This window comes from Phyllobates terribilis, unplaced genomic scaffold, assembly GCF_046119375.1.
Source record: "Phyllobates terribilis strain yellow unplaced genomic scaffold, ASM4611937v1 Scaffold_1__5_contigs__length_1240528914, whole genome shotgun sequence".
Classification (NCBI taxonomy): Eukaryota; Metazoa; Chordata; class Amphibia; order Anura; family Dendrobatidae; genus Phyllobates; species Phyllobates terribilis.
Window position 1 is genome coordinate 563,315,315 of NW_027362761.1, and position 20,096 is coordinate 563,335,410.

The 20,096-nt window shown below is 47.3% G+C and overlaps 1 protein-coding gene across 1 annotated transcript in view; it reads left to right on the forward strand.

Annotated features, from left to right (window-relative positions):
* Nucleotides 1-20,096, forward strand: part of LOC141270542 (factor XIIa inhibitor-like) — a 76,474-nt gene that overhangs the window by 19,988 nt on the left and 36,390 nt on the right. The gene's annotated exons all lie outside the window — the stretch shown is intronic.

Here is a 20,096-nt window from a genome sequence, read left to right on the forward strand (position 1 = left end):
TAAGTTATGTGTAATAATGAGAAATGGCACAGGCAAAAAGTATTGAACACATGAAGTAACAGAGGTGCAAAAAAAACATGGAAGATCCTTATATCTTTGTACATGGAAAATCCTGACTCCAGATGAAATCTATCAGTAATTAGAAAGCACTCCTGCCACTGAGTGAAAAATAATATCAGCTGGTTCATCTGATGGCCTAGAAAACGATATATCATTACCAAGGTGCCACACAAGAAACATCTCATGATGGGTAAAACCAGTGAGCTGTCTCAAGACCTTTGCAACATTACTGTTGCAAAATATACTGATGGCATTGACAGAAGAATTTCTAAACTACTGAAGGTTCCAATGAGCACTGTTGAGACAATAATCCAGAAGTAGAAAGAACATAATTTCACCAGAAGAGTTGTCCAAGAGCAAAAGACCACCTACAGAAAGATGTGGAATTAACAGGTATACAGTGCATTGTGAAAGTATTTGGCCCCCTTGAACTTTTCTACCTTTTGCCACATTTCTGGCTTCAAACATAAAGATATAAAATTCTAATTTTTTTGGGAAGAATCAACAACAAGTGGGACACAATCGTGAAGTGGAACGAAATTTATTGGATATTTTAAACTTTTTTAACAAATTAAAAACTGAAAAGTGGGGCGTGCAATATTATTCGGCCCCTTTACTTTCAGTGCAGCAAACTCACTCCAGAAGTTCAGTGAGGATCTCTGAATGATCCAATATTGTCCTAAATGACGGGTAATGATAAATAGAATCCACCTGTGTGTAATCAAATCTCCATATAAATGCACCTGCTCTGTGATAGTCTCAGGGTTCTGTTTCAAGTGCAGAGAGCATCATGAAGACCAAGGAAGACACCAGGCAGGTCCGAGATACTGTTGTGGCGAAGTTTAAAGCCTGATTTGCAAAAAGATTTCCCAAGTTTTAAACATCTCAAGGAGCACTGTGAAAGCGATCATATTGAAATGGAAGGAGTATCAAACCACTGCAAATCTACCAAGGCCCGGCCGTCCCTCTAAACTTTTATCTCGAACAAGACTGATCAGAGATGCAGCCATCACTCTGGATGAACTGCAGAGATCTACAGCTGAGGTGGGAGAGTCTGTCCATAGGACAACAATCAGTTGTACACTGCACAAATCTGGCCTTTATGGAAGAGTGGCAAGAGGAAAGCCATTTCTCAAAGATATCCATAAAAAGTCTTGTTTGAAGTTTGCCACAAGCCACCTGGGTGACACACCAAACATGTGGAATAAGGTGCTCTGGTCAGATTAAACCAAAATCAAACTTTTTGGCCACAATGCAAAAACGATATGTTTGGTGTAAAAGCAACACAGCTCATCACCCTCAAAACACCATCCCCACTGTCAAACATGGTGGTGGCAGCTTCATGGTTTGGGCCTGCTTTTCTTCAGCAGGGATAGGGAAGATGGTTAAAATTGAAGGGAAGATGGACGGAGCCAAATGCAGGACCATTCTGGAAGAAAACCTGTTGGAGTCTGCAAAAGACCTGAGACTGAGACGGAGATTTATCTTCCAACAAGACAATGATCCCAAACATAAAGCAAAATCTACAATGGAATGGTTCAAAAATAAACGTATCCAGGTGTTAGAATGGCCAAGTCAAAGTCCAGACCTGAATCCAATCGAGAATCTGTGGAAAGAGCTGAAAACGGCTGTTCACAAACGCCCTCCATCCAACCTCAATGAGCTCGAGCTGTTTTGCAAGGAAGAATGGGCAAGAATTTCAGCGTCTCGATGTGCAAAACTGATAGAGACATACCCCAAGCGACTTGCAGCTGTAATTGCAGCAAAAGGTGGCTCTACAAAGTATTAACTCAAGGGGGCCGAATAATATTGCACCCCCCACTTTTCAGTTTTTAATTTGTTAAAAAAGTTTAAAATATCCAATAAATTTCATTCCACTTCACGATTGTGTCCCACTTGTTGTTGATTCTTCCCAAAAAATTAGAATTTTATATCTTTATGTTTGAAGTCAGAAATGTGTCAAAAGGTAGAAAAGTTCAAGGGGGCCAAATACTTTCACAATGCACTGTAATTGTTTCAAAGAAAACCATAAGTAATGCACTCAACCTCCATGCCCTGATTACATGCTCACCACTCAAGACTCCAGTGCTGAACAAAAAGCATGGTCAAGTGCGTTTAAACATTTTGCAGGAAAAGGTAGAAAATCTAGCTTCACAATTTTTTTTTTAAATGTATTTTCCTTATTAGTGAAAAATAGTAATCAGGTGAAAGATGAATCCAATAGAAAATGTATGAAAGGAACTAAAGCTCAGAGTTCATAGAAGGAGCCCACAGAAGCTACAGGGTATGAAGAGTATATGGAAGAATGGGCCAAAATTACACCTGAGCAATGCCTGCGACTAGTTCTCCATACAGGAGGCATCTTGAAGCTGTCATCACCAACAAAGACTTTTGTATGAAGTATTAAATAAATTTCAGTAAGCGTGTGTCATTCTCTGTGTCTTTCATTATTACACATAACTTAATTTATGGACATCTTTGGCGACTTCTTTGCCTGTGTGGATTGGATGGGTGGTTACCGACATCTGGTGAGAATTTCATGTCAATAGCACCTTTAGAAATATGGCTTCAAAAAATCAAACAAGCAAAATTTGTTGTCCCAAAGCCAAAAGGCTCTCCCTCCTTTCGGAGCTCTGCAGTGTGCCCAAACAGCGGTTGACATGCACATGATTGACATTGCTGTCTTTCTCCATAAGCACAAGCTGGACACAATGTATTAGGCACTAGGATATTTGCAAATTTCTCCCTGGAACATGTTTTCTAGGACCATTTTTGGTGTCATACCTGTAGATCAGGGGTGGGCAACCTTTTTTGTGCCAAGGGCCATTTGGATATTTATGACATCCTTTGGGGGCCGTACAAATTGCAAGCTAACTCCGTCTGCAAAGTAGATCCTGACACTTGTGTAAAGACGTAATCTTTCTTTGCCCGCTCCTCAGCGTTCAATAGTGAACACGGTGTGCAAGTGCTCACAGAACAAGAAACTAAAGGGTCGGTGGCCATCAAAACACAGCTGCCAGCCAAGCACTGCGGTCCTCCGGAATTTACCTGGGGGCCGGATGAAAGATCATTGCGGCCTGAGGTTACCCAACCCTGCTGCAGATGAATACATTGTCGGGAGTAGTTTCCACAGTGGGGTTTCATCTCCGATGTGTCTATAAATCACCAAACTAGTCCTCGAATGTGCACGGCATGCTTTCACCAAGGCAGGATATTAGGGCCACATGTAGGATGTTTTCCAAACCAGCGATTCCAGCATGATAATTAGGAAGATGAGTTTTTACAGTGGAGCATATTTGGGTACATCATATTGGGCACTGGGATTACTTAGTGTAAAAATGCAAAATTACACTCTGCAAAATGTACAATGTAAAGCATTGTGTGGGACTGAATGTTTACTGCATCATTATATATAATCCATAAGGGGTATCATGCCTAAAATGGGGTCACCTCTAGGGATGGGTTCCACTGTACTGGCATGGCAAATTTCTCATCTTGAGATTCTGCACTGGGAGATAGAGGACGAGGACGTACTGTAGTTCTGAATACAGATTACTCTTTCACTTGTCTGGGCTGCCATCTATAAATCTTGTCAATTCTAAAATCATGAACTTCTTGCTGGAACTTTCTCATGTTAGCTTCCTGTATTACCCTCTCCTGTGTTGCTCAAAAATTTGGAGACTTTTTAAACTGTTTTACGCCAGTTTTCTGGCAAAAACTCTTTGATTGATCGCCCACGTAGTAAATTTTACTGCCCCTAAGGCATATGTGTCAAACTCTGGCCCGTGGGCCAAATCTGGCCAGCAGGATGGTTTTATTTGGCCCGTGACACCAGAACCGTCATCCCTATGTGGGTCCCATTATACTGTATGGAGGACTATGTGGGGCCCATTATATTGTATGGAGGACTATGTTGGGTCCATTATTATGTATGGAGGACTTTGTGGGGCCCATTATACTGTATGGAGGACTATGTGATGCCCATTATACTGTATGGAGGACTATGTGGGGCCCATTATACTGTATGGAGAACTATGTGGGGCCCATTATACTGTATGGAGGACTATGTGGGGCCCATTATATTGTATGGAGGACTATGTTGGGCCCATTATACTGTATGGATGACTATGTGGGGCCCATTATACTGTATGGATGACTATGTGGGGCCCATTATACAGTATGGAGGACTATGTGGGGCCCATTATACTGTATGGAGGAATATGTGTGGCCCATTATACTGTATGGAGGACTATGTTGGGCCCATTATTCTGTACGGAGGACTATGTGGGGCCCATTATACTGTACGGAGGACTATGTGGTGCCCATTATACTGTATGGAGGACTATGTGGTGCCCAATATACTGTATGGAGGACTATGTGGTGCCCATTATACTGTATGGAGGACTATGTGGTGCCCATTATACTGTATGGAGGACTATGTGGGGCCCATTATACTGTATGGAGGACTATGTGGGGCCCATTACACTGTATGGACTATGTGGGGCCCATTACACTGTATGGAGGACTATGTGGGGCCCATTATGCTGTATGGAGAACTATGTGGGGCCCATTATACTGTATGGAGAACTATGTGGGGCCCATTATACTGTATGGAGGACTATGTGGGGCCATTATACTGTATGGAGGACTATGTGGGGCCCATTATACTGTATGGAGGACTATGTGGGGCCATTATACTGTATGGAGGACTATGTGTGGCCTATTATTCTGTATGGAGGACTATGTTGGGCCATTATACTCTATGGAGGACTATGTGGGGCCCATTATTCTGTATGGAGCACTATGTGGGGCCCATTATTCTGTATGGAGGTCTATGTGGGCCCATTATACTGTATGCAGGATTATGTGGGGCCATTATTCTGTATGGAGGAAGATGTGGGGCCATTATACTGTATGGAGGACTATGTGGGGCCCATTAATCTGTATGGAGCACTATGTGGGCCCATTATACTGTATGGAGGACTATGTGGGGCCATTATTCTGTATGGAGGACTATGTGGGCCCATTATTCTGTATGGAGCACTATGTGGGCCCATTATACTGTATGCAAGATTATGTGGGGCAATTATTCTGTATGGAGGAATATGTGGGGCCATTATACTGTATGGAGGACTATGTGGGGCCCATTATTCTGTATGGAGGACTATGTGGGGTCATTATACTGTATGGAGTACTATGTGGGCCCATTATACTGTACGGAGGATTATGTGGGGCCATTAGTCTGTATAGAGGACTATGTATGGCCCTTTATTCTGTACGGAGGACTATGTGGCACCATTATTCTGTATTGAGGACTATGTGGGGCCCATTATACTGCATAGAGGACTATGTGGGGCCCATTATTCTGTATGGAGAACTATTTGGGGCCCATTATTCTGTATGGAGAACTATGTGGGGCCCATTATTCTGTATGGAGCACTATGTGGGCCCATTATACTGTATGGAAGATTATGTGGGGCCATTATTCTGTATGGAGGACTATGTGGGGCCCATTATTCTGTATGAAAGTCTATGTGGGGCCCATTATTCTATATGGAGGATTATGTGGGGCCAATATTCTGTATGGAGGACATTGTAGGGCCCATTATTCTGTATGGAGGACTATGTGGGGCCATTATTCTGTATGGAAGACTAAGTTGGGTCCATTATTCTGTATGGAGGACTATGTGGGGCCATTGTTGTGTATGGAACACTATTTGGGGCCATTATTCTGTACGGAGGACTATGTGGGGACCATTATTCTGTATGGAGGACTATGTGGGGCAATTATACTTTATGGAGGACTATGTGGGGCAATTATACTGTATGGAGGACTATGTGGGGCCATTATACTGTATGGAGGACTATGTGGGGCCATTATACTGTACGGAGGACTATGTGGGGACCATTATTCTGTATGGAGGACTGTGTGGGCCCATTATTCTGTATGGAGGACTATGTGGGACCATTATTCTGTATGGCACACTATGTGGGGCCATTATTCTGTATGGAGCACTATGTGGGGCCATTATTCTGTATCGAGGACTATGTGGGGCCCATTATTCGGTATGGAATTCTATGTGGGGCCAATTGTTCTTTATGGAGGACTGTGTGGGGCCCATTATTCTGTATGGAGCACTATGTGGGGCCCATTATACAGTAAGGAGGACTGTGCGGGGCCCATTATGCTGTAATGCACACGCCCGGGCAGAGCGGCGTGTGCGTGTGATTCCTCTGGACCGTGCCGGAGAGTGAATGCCTGGAGGGGCGTAACTAGGTATTCATCCGATCTGACCAGGGTCGCACGACGGCATACGACGCCAGTGCACCAAGGAGGAACCGAGCAGAGGGACTAGGTGCTACTCCAGGACAGACCCCGGACACGGCTGTTGACCCACACAGGGGAATACAGGAACAGACTGGTTAGGCTGGCACACAGACTGGTGGGTATAGGCAGGCACGACTGGTATGCAGGCAGGCGGGTACAGGCAAGCACAGCTAGAGTGCAGACAGGGAGGCACTAGCAGGTAGGAACACAGGTGGGATAGGACCCAGTACACACTGGGACTCAGGAACAGAACCACAGATGTGGCGGACAAACACAGCAGAGTGAGGCCGCCCAGAGAGGTGAGCAAGAGCAGGGCAGGACGAGACCGCCTGGAGCGGTGAGCAAGGCAGAGCAGGCTAGAACCGCCGGAGCGGTGAGCAAGGCAGAGCAGGGGGGACAGGGCTCTGTTCACACGGAACAGACAAGAAGGGAAAGGCAGAACCAGATACCCACAGGGTACTTGCAGTGAAGTAGCGAGTGGACCACAAACTCACAAACGGGAGTACAGTGACAACGAGCAGGAGTTAGGTACGAGTTCAGACTCTGCAGAAAAAGGAAAGGTACGGACATAGAGAAACACGGGAAACAGGCTAGAAGAGTATACAGACAAGAACAGACACAGTAGCAAGATACAGGAGCGGGTCTAGGTAGCAGCCCCTAGAAGGCGGGAGGAACAGGCTAGGAGTGTGTTCAGACAGGACAGACAAGATACAGGAGCGGGTCTAGGTAATCGGCCCCTAGAAGGCGGGAGGAACAGGCTAGCAGCGTGTTCAGACAGGCCTGGAAATACAGCCTCCAGGATAGGCAGACAAGAGAACACAGAAGGGACCTGGCACATTCAGAGTGCAAGAGCACACTAAATGAAACACAATGCTCAGGCATGGGTTAATTGGAGCAGCTGGTTTAAATACCAGGTGACCGACAGCAATAGGCTGAGGACGTACAAGGGGTGTGCCTGCAGCAGGTACAAAAAGCAGGAAGTGATCGGGCGCCGCCCTTAAGCAGCAGCACACAGAAGCAAACAGACAGCATGGAGGGAAGCCAGAGAGACATTCTGGACTGGAGATCAAGTGCGCGCTCTTGCACAGTGGGAGATGGACCACTATGCAAGGATGCCGCCAGGTATGTTACAGTACCCCCCCTTACACCCCCTCTTCTTCAGGCCTACCAGAATCTTCCGCAGGGAATTCGAGGGCCAATCCTTCACTTCAAGGAGATCACTTCCACTGTCCACAGGAAAAACTGGTCTCATCTGGTTAGCTAGGATGCTACCTCCTATCCAGCCACCCTTAGCAACAGACGAAATGGGTGGAGTACCAGGAACAGCACACAAGGAAGTCTCTCTCCACATACTTTCAGGTGGCACCCCAGAGGGTACAGGAGACAACTGGAAGTCCTCCACCGGGTTGGAGGGGAGCAGAGACTTGGGGGTAATCTCTGCTTCGAGGTACATCTTGTCAAGCTCACAGGAAGAAATAGACGGGTTATCAGGTACAGGGTGAGGAAAAGTCACTGTCTCTTTGTTATCTGGTGGTACCCCGGAGGATTCAGGAAACAACTGGAGGTCCTCCGCCAGGTCAGAAGAGTGCAGAGGCTCGGGGAAAACATCTGCTTCAGAGTACACTAGGTCGGACATACTGGACGAAGCAGGCGAGGTATCGGGTGCCGAGTATAGGAAAGTCTCTGTCCATTCACCACCAGGTGGCACCCCGAAGGGTTCTGGAGACAACTGGAGGTCCTCCGCCTGGTCGGAGGGGTGTAGAGACTCATGAATAACCTCTGCTTCGGAGTACACTAGGTTAGACTCACTAGGCGAAGCGAGCAAGGTATCAGGTACAGAGTATAGGAGAGTCTCTGTCCTTTCGCTACCAGGTAGCACCCCGAAGGGCTCAGGAGACAACTGGAGGTCCTCCGCCAGGTTGGAGGGGTGAAGAGACTCATGGTTAACCTCTGCTTCAGAGTACACTAGGTCGGACTCACTGGATGAAGCAGCCGAGGTATCAGGTACCGAGTATAGGAAAGTCTCTGTCCATTCGCTACCAGGTAGCACCCCGAAGGGTTCAGGAGACAACTGGAGATCCTCCGCCTGATCGGAGGGATGTAGAGACTCGGGGGTAACCTCTGCTTCGGAGAACACTAGGTCGGACTCACTGGACGAAGCGGGCGAGGTATCAGGTGCAGAGTATAGGGAAGTCTCTCTCCAATTGTCATCAAGTGGTATCCCGGAAGATTCAGGAGGTAACAGGGGGTCCTCCGGTGTGGATTCTGGGTGGGCAGCAGTCTCTTCGGGCAGGAGAACTGGTGCACTACCCACGCACATTACCCGTTGGGGCTTCTCCGGGATACAGGGAGATGAAGCTTCAGTAGGGACTTTAAGGTTGGGGTCAGGAGGTCTCAGGGAGGACAGACACTGGCGTGACGGCTTGCCTCTACGTCTAGCATGTCTGGACTGCCTCTTGAGGTTGGGAGAAGTATTCCAGAGAGCGTAGTCACCCTGTGAGGATTCTGGGTGGGCAGTAGTCTCATTGGGCTGGAGGACTATTGCGCTACCCACACACATTACCCATCGGGGCTGCTCCGGGATATTGGGAAGTGAAGCTTCAGCAGGAGCCTCCGGGTTAGGATCATCGAAGACCATTAGAAAGGCCACCAGGAAGGCCATTATGTCCAGGACGATAGGATCCTGCGCGTCCCATAGGGGGGTGATCCAATTCAAGGCATCACCCGCTAGGTAAGACATCATGAATCCCACCTTAGTCCGATCTGTGGGAAAACATAGAGGGTAGAACTTGAAGTGTAGCATTCATTGCTCCACAAATGCACGACTCTGTCTTGGATCCCCATAGTAACGTGGCAGATCCGCAGGAACGAGAGCTGATAGATCCATCTGGACGGGTGCGTAATTCGCCTGGAACTCAGCTAAGGAAAAAAAAAATTATTTATTTATTTATGCATGTATTCGCTGGAAAACGTCTCAGAGAGCGAAGGCCGTGGGGCTCAACGGGAACCATGGCCTGAGCATGCTGTAATGCACACGCCCGGGCTGAGCGGCGTGTGCGTGTGATTCCACTGGACCGTGCCGGAGAGTGAATGCCTGGAGGGGCGTAACTAGGTATTCACCCGATCCGACCAGGGTCGCACGACGGCATACGACGCCAGTGCACAAAGGAGGAACCGAGCAGAGGGACCAGGTGCTTCTCCAGGACAGACCCCGGACACGGCTGTTGACCCACACAGGGGAATACAGGAACAGACTGGTTAGGCTGGCACACAGACTGGTGGGTATAGGCAGGCACGACTGGTATGCAGGCAGGCGGGTATGCAGGCAGGGGGGTACAGGCAAGCACGGCTAGAGTGCAGACAGGGAGGCACTAGCAGGTAGGAACACAGGCGGGGTAGGACCCAGTACACACTGGGACTCAGGAACAGAACCACAGATGTGGCGGACAAACACAGCAGAGTGAGGCCGCCCAGAGAGGTGAGCGAGAGCAGGGCAGGACGAGACCGCCTGGAGCGGTGAGCAAGAGTAGAGCAGGACGAGGCCGCCTGGAGCAGTGAGCAAGAGTAGAGCAGGACAATGTCGCCTTGAGCGGTGAGCAAGAGTAGAGCAGGACAAGGCCGCCTGGAGCGGTGAGCAAGAGTAGAGCAGGACAAGGCCGCCTGGAGCGGTGAGCAAAGGGTCAGAGCTGAGCGAGACTGCCGGAGCAGTGAGCAAGAAGTCAGAGCAGAGCGAGACTGCCGGAGCAGTGAGCAAGAAGTCAGAGCAGAGCGAGACTGCCAGAGCAGTGAGCAAGGGCAGAGCAGGCTAGAACCGCCGGAGCGGTGAGCAAAGGCAGAGCAGGCTAGAACCGCCGGAGCGGTGAGCAAAGGCAGAGCAGGCTAGAACCGCCGGAGCGGTGAGCAAAGGCAGAGCAGGCTAGAACCGCCGGAGCGGTGAGCAAAGGCAGAGCAGGCTAGAACCGCCGGAGCGGTGAGCAATGGCAGAGCAGGCTAGAACCGCTGGAGCGGTGAGCAATGGCAGAGCAGGCTAGAACCGCCGGAGCGGTGAGCAATGGCAGAGCAGGCTAGAACCGCCGGAGCGGTGAGCAATGGCAGAGCAGGCTAGAACCGCCGGAGCGGTGAGCAATGGCAGAGCAGGCTAGAACCGCCGGAGCGGTGAGCAAGGCAGAGCAGGCTAGAACCGCCGGAGCGGTGAGCAAGGCAGAGCAGGCTAGAACCGCCGGAGCGGTGAGCAAGGCAGAGCAGGCTAGAACCGCCGGAGCGGTGAGCAAGGCAGAGCAGGCTAGAACCGCCGGAGCGGTGAGCAAGGCAGAGCAGGCTAGAACCGCCGGAGCGGTGAGCAAGGCAGAGCAGGCTAGAACCGCCGGAGCGGTGAGCAAGGCAGAGCAGGCTAGAACCGCCGGAGCGGTGAGCAAGGCAGAGCAGGGGGGACAGGGCTCTGTTCACACGGAACAGACAAGAAGGGAAAGGCTGAACCAGATACCCACAGGGTACTTACAGTGAAGTAGCGAGTGGACCACAAACTCACAAACGGGAGTACAGTGACAACGAGCAGGAGTTAGGTACGAGTTCAGACTCTGCATAAAAAGGAAAGGTACGGACATAGAGAAATACGGGAAACAGGCTAGAAGTGTTAGAACCTTGCTCTTAGGTTTTTTCCTTTGCTGGTCACATGACCTTGTTGGCCTATTTAATCCTGCTCCGCCCTTCTGGCTTTGCTGGACTTCATTGTATAACTACTTTCTAGCTAGCCTGTGCTCTGTATCTAACTCTGTTAGTTTGCTTGGTCTACGGACCTCAGTGTTCTATATATTTTGTTTGTTTGTCTATCTGCTACTATTTCTGTTAGGAGGTGTCCCATTTTCCTCCCAGTCCTTAGTACTTGTAGGGATTTCTTCCCCACATCTATAGGTCTCCGTACAGACTAGCTTAGGACTTTAGCAGGTCTGATCGCAGGATCAGGTCCCCTGTTACATCGTAGGGATAAAGCTGAGTTCTATCGTAGGGACAGATCTCCTCTCTTTCCTTAGCTCTGGTAGCAGAACATAACAGTAAGTCCAGCCTGCAAATTCTCTAAGGAAAGATTTTTCTGTTCCATCATGGTGTCGGTTCAGGATTTGGCTCATCGCCTGCAGGGACTCTCTCTGGAGGTGGCCGAGCTCCGTCAGCACGTGAGTAACTGTCCTGGAGCACATTTCTTGGAGCCTAAGGTATGTTTGCCGGATTTATTTTTTGGTGAACACCGAGAATTTTTTTCATTTAAAAATGCTTGCTTATTGTATTTTCGTTTGAGACCCAAGTCCTCTGGGGATGAATCCCAGCGCATAGGGTTCATAATGTCACTTTTGCGTAAAGAGCCTCAGGAGTGGGCCTTTTCTTTGCAACCTAGTGATACATGCTTCAGATCAGTGGATAGTTTTTTTTCTGCTTTGGGGCTATTATATGATGATCCTGACCGTGTCGCATCAGCTGAGACTGAGTTAAGACGTTTGAGACAGGGATCAGGTAATGTGGAAAAATATTGTACTCATTTCCGTCGATGGTCTACTCAAACAGGGTGGAACGATTCTGCTCTGAAAAGTCTATTTCTTGCTGGGCTCAATGAAAGGGTTAAAGACCTGCTAATTGCTTATCCTACACCTGAAGATTTGCAACAGGCTATGCAATTAGTTATACGGGTGGATAGGAGACTGCGTGCAAGGGTTAATGAGAGCAAATCCTCTGCTATGTCAGTTTCTGGTTATGAGAATGTGTGTACTAACAGTGGTGAACCGATGGAGATTGGATCGGTGGCACCTCGCTCTCAAGAAAAAGACCGTAGATTTTTTGAAGGCTTGTGTTTCTATTGCGGAAAATCTGGTCATTTGATTAAAGGCTGTGAGCTTCGTATGAAGAAAGAAAAAAAAGTGGTCAGTCATGCCCGTATTGCCTGTTTAAATTCCAAGGGTGTATTTTTAGCTGCTTCCACGATTGCTCAGGAAAAATTAATGGAATTTCGGGTGTTTGTCGATTGTGGGTCTACTCTGAATGTAATTGATGGGGGATTCTTGGAAAGACTCAATTTAAAACCCGAACCTTTATCATCCCCCATTGCTGTGGTTTCTGTGGATGGCTCCCCTTTGAAGAATATTACTCTCAAGGTCTGTGAATTTCCTCTCACTATTAATGGTGTTCACCATGAGAAATTGGATTTGGTAGTTTTGAATAACTTGCCTTCTCCAGTAATATTGGGATTGCCCTGGTTAAAATTTCACAATCCTGTACTGGATTGGTCTACCAGTGAAATTAAATCCTGGAGCCATAAATGTTATGACAAGTGTTGTAACGGGCGTATTGCAGCTTTGGATAGGGGAGAATTGCCTGTTCCTATTCAGGATTTTTGGAGAGTTTTTTCTGAGAAGGAATCGCAGGTTTTGCCTCCCCATAGAGACTATGATTGTTCTATTGAATTTGTCCCTGGAGCGACTCTTCCTAAAAGTCGTTTATTTAACCTTACTATTCCTGAGAGGAAGGCTTTGGAGGAATACATACAGACAAGTTTGGCCGCCGGTCACATTAGGCCTTCTAAGTCTCCTGTGGCGTTTGGATTTTTTTTTGTAAAAAAAAAGGACGGCGGTTTACGTCCTTGTCTGGATTTTCGTGAGATTAACAAAATTACTGTACGCAATCCTTACCCACTGCCATTGATTCCTGATTTATTTAACCAGTTAATGGGGGCCAAGTGGTTCTCTAAAATTGACCTTAAGGGGGCATACAATCTGTTGCGCATGAAGGAGGGTGACGAATGGAAGACTGCTTTTAACACTCCTGTGGGTCATTTTGACAATCTGGTTATGCCTTTTGGTCTTACTAATGCTCCTGCATTTTTTCAGAATCTTATTAATGACATCCTTAGACCTTTGATCGGCAAAAATGTGGTTGTGTATTTGGATGACATTTTGATTTATTCGCCGGATCTGGAGTCTCATTGGCGGAGCGTACGTGAGGTATTACAGTTGTTAATGGACAATTCGCTTTTTGCTAAGCTGGAGAAATGTGAGTTCGCTGTACAGAGAATTAGTTTTTTGGGTTACATTATCTCCAGCGAAGGTTTTGAGATGGACCTGGTTAAAGTTCAAGCTGTACAGGAATGGCCTAGGCCTATTGGTTTGAAATCGATACAGAGGTTTTTAGGTTTCGCCAATTATTACAGAAAATTCATAAAAAATTTTTCTAGTATTGTCAAACCTCTGACCGATCTCACCAGGAAAGGTGCTGATGCGGTTCAGTGGTCTTCTGAGGCTATTGAAGCTTTTGTGTATCTCAAGGAGAGGTTCACCTCTGCTCCCATCCTTATGCAGCCTGATGTGACTAAGCCGTTTTTGGTTGAGGTTGATGCTTCCTCTGTGGGGGTTGGCGCAGTATTGTCTCAGGATAACGGGGATGGATTACATCCCTGTGCCTTTTTTTCAAAAAAATTTTCGGAGACTGAACTGAATTACGATATTGGTAATCGGGAATTATTGGCTATTAAACTCGCATTTGAACACTGGCGCCACTTCTTGGAAGGTGCGGAATTTCCCGTTCAGGTTCTTACGGATCATAAAAATCTGATATATCTTGATGCTGCCAAGCGCCTGAATGCCCGTCAGGCTAGGTGGGCACTGTTTTTCTCGCGGTTTAATTTCTCCGTTACTTACATCCCTGGTACTAAGAATGTTAAGGCGGATGCCTTGTCTCGCAGTTTTTCTCCCATAGTCGGTGCTGAGAAAGAGGAGAACATTTTACAAGAAGGTGTTGTGATAGCTGCTTTGGACTCCGTTTTGGAAGATGAGATTCTTAAAGCACAGGAGAATGCCCCATCTAACACTCCTCATGGGAGGTTGTTTGTGCCTGGGACCTTTAGGAGAGATTTGTTTGTTGAGTGTCACGAATCTCGGTTGGCAGGTCATCCCGGAATCTCTGAGACCAAGAGACTGGTGGGTCGCAGTTTTTGGTGGCCTGGATGGCAGAAGGAAGTCATTAAGTGGGTGCATCAATGTACTATATGTGCTAGATCTAAGTCCTCACATACTCCTGCTGCGGGGTTGCTTTGTCCTTTGGAGGTTCCCAGTGCTCCTTGGACACATTTGGCTATGGACTTTATAACTGACCTTCCCCCCTCTGAGGGTTTTACTGTCATCTGGGTGGTCGTGGACCGTTTTAGCAAGATGTGTCACTTGGTTCCCTTCGTCAAACTGCCCTGCGCTAAAACTCTCGCTAAGGCCTTTGTCAAGGAAATTGTCAGACTTCATGGCGTTCCTACTGACATTGTTTCTGATAGGGGTCCTCAGTTCGTGGCTCGTTTTTGGCGTGCCTTTTGTGACAGGTTGGGAGTTCATTTATCGTTCTCGTCCGGATATCATCCTGAATCTAATGGCCAGACAGAAAGGAAAAACCAGGATGTGGAGCAGTTCTTGCGTTGTTTTGTGGCAGACAATCAAGAGGGGTGGTCTGAGTTTCTGCCACTTGCTGAATTTGCTCTGAACAATCATACATCTTCTTCTGCTGGTTGTTCGCCTTTTTTTTGTTGTTCTGGGAGACATCCGTCGTTTGGGTCGTTCTCCAAGTTGGGATCTGCCGTGCCTGAGGAGGAGAATTTTTCCGGTGATTTGGAGAGAGTTTGGACGGATGTGCGTGGTAATCTTCAGGAGGCCAACAGAAAATCTAAAGACTACTTTGATAGGAAACGACAGGAGGTTTTGTTCGCTGTTGGTGACATGGTTTGGTTGTCCTCTAGGAATCTGCGGTTGAGGATTCCTTCTAAGAAATTGGGTCCCAAGTTTGTAGGGCCCTTTAAGGTGCTTCAGGTTGTCAACCAATCTGCTGTTAGGTTGGAGGTTCCTACCTCCTGGAGAATTAATCCGGTATTTCATGTCTCTCTGTTAAAAAAAGCTGTTGTGTCGGATGGTGACGCCTCTGCCTCTGTTCCTCCGGTGGTGGAGGACGGGGAATATGAAATTTCTCGCATCCTTAACTCTAGACGGTATAGAGGTAGTTTGCAGTATCTTGTGGCCTGAAAAGGTTTCGGACCCGAGGATAACTCTTGGGTGAGGTCAGATGATGTTTCCGCGTCCAGACTTATCAGAGCGTTTCACAGGAGATTTCCTGATAAGCCTGGTCCTAGGGGATCCGGAGGATCCTCTTAGAAGGGGGGGTACTGTTAGAACCTTGCTCTTAGGTTTTTTCCTTTGCTGGTCACATGACCTTGTTGGCCTATTTAATCCTGCTCCGCCCTTCTGGCTTTGCTGGACTTCATTGTATAACTACTTTCTAGCTAGCCTGTGCTCTGTATCTAACTCTGTTAGTTTGCTTGGTCTACAGACCTCAGTGTTCTATATATTTTGTTTGTTTGTCTGTCTGCTACTATTTCTGTTAGGAGGTGTCCCATTTTCCTGCCAGTCCTTAGTACTTGTAGGGATTCCTTCCCCACATCTATAGGTCTCCGTACAGACTAGCTTAGGACTTTAGCAGGTCTGATCGCAGGATCAGGTCCCCTGTTACATCGTAGGGATAAAGCTGAGTTCTATCGTAGGGACAGATCTCCTCTCTTTCCTTAGCTCTGGTAGCAGAACATAACAAGAAGAGTATACAGACAAGAACAGACACAGTAGCAAGATACAGGAGCGGGTCTAGGTAGCAGCCCCTAGAAGGCGGGAGGAACAGGCTAGGAGTGTGTTCAGACAGGACAGACAAGATACAGGAGCGGGTCTAGGTAATCAGCCCCTAGAAGGCGGGAGGAACAGGCTAGGAGCATGTTCAGACAGGCCTGGAAATACAGCCTCCAGGATAGGCAGACAAAAGAACACAGAAGGGACCTGACACATTCAGAGTGCAAGAGCACACTAAATGAAACACAATGCTCAGGCATGGGTTAATTGGAGCAGCTGGTTTAAATACCAGGTGACAGACAGCAATAGGCTGAGGACGCACAAGGGGTGTGCCTGCAGCAGGTACAAAAAGCAGGAAGTGATCGGGCGCCGCCCTTAAGCAGCAGCACACAGAAGCAAACAGACAGCATGGAGGGAAGCCAGAGAGACATTCTGGACTGGAGATCAAGTGCGCGCTCTTGCACAGTGGGAGATGGACCACTATGCAAGGACGCCGCCAGGTATGTTACATTTCTGTATGGAGGACTATGTGGGGCCCATTATTCTGTATGGAGGACTATGTGGTGCCCATTATACTGTATGGAGGATTATGTGGGGCCCATTATTCTGTTTGGAAGTCGATGTGGGGCCCATTATTCTGTATGAAAGTCTATGTGGGGCCCATTATTCTGTATGAAAGTCTATGTGGGGCCCATTGTTCTATATGGAAGATTATGTGGGGCTATTATTCTGTATGGAGGACTTTGTAGGGCCCATTATTCTATATGGAGGACTATGTGGGGCCATTATTCTGTATGGAAGACTAAGTTGGGTCCATTATTCTGTATTGAGGACTATGTGGGGACCATTATTCTGTATGGAGGACTATGTGGGGCAACTATACTGTATGGAGGACTATGTGGGGCCATTATTCTGTATGGAGGACTATGTGGGGCCATTATACTGTACGGAGGACTATGTGGGGACCATTTTTCTGTATGGAGGACTATGTGGGGCCCATTATTCTGTATGGAGGACTAAGTGGGGCCCATTATTCTGTATAGAGGACTATGTCGGACCATTATTCTGTATGGCACACTATGTTGGGCCATTATTCTGTATGGAGCACTATGTGGGGCCATTATTCTGTATCGAGGACTATGTTGGGACCATTATTCGGTATGGAATTCTATGTGGGGCCAATTGTTCTATATGGAGGACTGTGTGGGGCCCATTATTCTGTATGGAGGACTGTGTGGGGCCCATTATACAGTATGGAGGACTGTGTGGGGCCCATTATTCTGTATGGAAGATTATGTGGGGCCATTATTCTGTATGGAGGACTATGTGGTTCCCATTATACTGTATGGAGGATTATGTGGGGCCCATTATTCTGTATGGAAGTCGATGTGGGGCCCATTATTCTGTATGAAAGTCTATGTGGGGCCCATTATTCTATATGGAGGATTATGTGGGGCCATTATTCTGTATGGAGGACTTTGTGGTGCCCATTATACTGTATGGAGGATTATGTGGGGCCCATTATTCTGTATGGAAGTCGATGTGGGGCCCATTATTCTGTATGAAAGTCTATGTTGGGCCCATTATTCTATATGGAGCATTATGTGGGGCCACTATTCTGTATGGAGAACTTTGTAGGGCCCATTATTCTGTATGGAGGACTATGTGAGGCCATTATTCTGTATGGAAGACTAAGTTGGGTCCATTATTCTATATGGAGGACTATGTAGGGCCATTATTCTGTATGGAACACTATATCGGGCCATTATTCTGTACGGAGGACTATGTGGGGACCATTGTTCTGTATGGAGGACTATGTAGGGCCCATTATTCTGTATGGAGGACTATGTGGGGCCATTATTCTGTATGGAGGACTATGTGGGGCCCATTATTCTGTATGGAGGACTATGTGGGGCCATTATTCTGTATGGAGGACTATGTGGGGCCCATTATTCTCTATTGAGCACTATGTGGGCCCATTATACTGTATGGAAGATTATGTGGGGCCATTATTCTGTATGGAGGACTTTGTAGGGCCCATTATTCTGTATGGAGGACTATGTGGGGCCATTATTCTCTATGGAAGACTAAGTTGGGTCCATTATTCTGTATGGAGGACTATGTAGGGCCATTATTCTGTATGGAACACTATATGGGGCCATTATTCTGTATGGAGGACTATTTAGGGCAATTATACTGTATGGAGCACTATGTGGGGCCATTATTCTGTATCGAGGACTATGTGGGGCCCATTATTCGGTATGGAATTCTATGTGGGGCCAATTGTTCTGTATGGAGGACTGTGTGGGGCCCATTATTCTGTATGGAGGACTATGTGGGGCCCATTATACAGTATGGAGAACTGTGTGGGGCCCATTATTCTGTATGGAGGACTATGTGGGGCCATTATTCTGTATGGAGGACTATGTGGTGCCCATTATATTGTATGGAGGATTATGTGGGGCCCATTATTCTGTATGGAAGTCGATGTGGGGTCCATTATTCTATATGGAGGATTATGTGGGGCCATTATTCTGTATGGAAGTCGATGTGGGGCCCATTATTCTGTATGAAAGTCTATGTGGGGCCCATTATTCTATATGGAGGATTATGTGGGGCCATTATTCTGTATGGAGTACTTTGTAGGGCCCATTATTCTGTATGGAGGACTATGTGGGGCCATTATTCTGTATGGAAGACTAAGTTGGGTCCATTATTCTGTATGGAGGACTATGTAGGGCAGTTATTCTGTATGGAACACTATATGGGGCCATTATTCTGTACGGAGGACTATGTGGGGACCATTATTCTGTATGGAGGACTATGTGGGGCAGTTATACTGTATGGAGGACTATGCGGGGCCATTATTCTGTATGGAGGACTATGTGGGGCCATTATACTGTACGAAGGACTATGTGGGGACCATTATTCTGTATGGAGGACTATGTGGGGCCCATTATTCTGTATGGAGGACTAAGTGGGGCCCATTATTCTGTATGGAGGACTATGTGGGACCATTATTCTGTATGGCACACTATGTGGGGCCATTATTCTGTATGGAGCACTATGCGGGGCCATTATTCTGTATCGAGGACTATGTGGGGCCCATTGTTCGGTATGGAATTCTATGTGGGGCCAATTGTTCTATATGGAGGACTGTGTGGGGCCCATTATTCTGTATGGAGGACTATGTGGGGCCCATTATACAGTATGGAGGACTGTGTGGGGCCCATTATTCTGTATGGAGGACTATATGGGGCCATTATTCTGTATGGAGGACTTTGTGGTGCCCATTATACTGTATGGAGGATTATGTGGGGCCCATTATTCTGTATGGAAGTCGATGTGGGGCCCATTATTCTGTATGAAAGTCTATGTGGGGCCCATTATTCTATATGGAGGATTATGTGGGGCCATTATTCTGTATGGAGGACTTTGTGGGGCCATTATACTGTACGGAGGACTATGTGGGGACCATTATTCTGTATCGAGGACTATGTGGGGCCCATTGTTCGGTATGGAATTCTATGTGGGGCCAATTGTTCTATATGGAGGACTGTGTGGGGCCCATTATTCTGTATGGAGGACTATGTGGGGCCCATTATACAGTATGGAGGACTGTGTGGGGCCCATTATTCTGTATGGAGGACTATATGGGGCCATTATTCTGTATGGAGGACTTTGTGGTGCCCATTATACTGTATGGAGGATTATGTGGGGCCCATTATTCTGTATGGAAGTCGATGTGGGGCCCATTATTCTGTATGAAAGTCTATGTGGGGCCCATTATTCTATATGGAGGATTATGTGGGGCCATTATTCTGTATGGAGGACTTTGTGGGGCCATTATACTGTACGGAGGACTATGTGGGGACCATTATTCTGTATGGAGGACTATGTGGGGCCATTATACTCTATGGAGGACTATGTGGGGCCATTATTCTGTATGGAGGACTATGTGGGGCCCATTATTCTGTATGGAGGACTATGTGGGGCCATTATTCTGTATGGAGGACTATGTGGGGCCCATTATTCTGTATGGAGGACTATGTGGGGCCATTATTCTGTACGGAGGACTA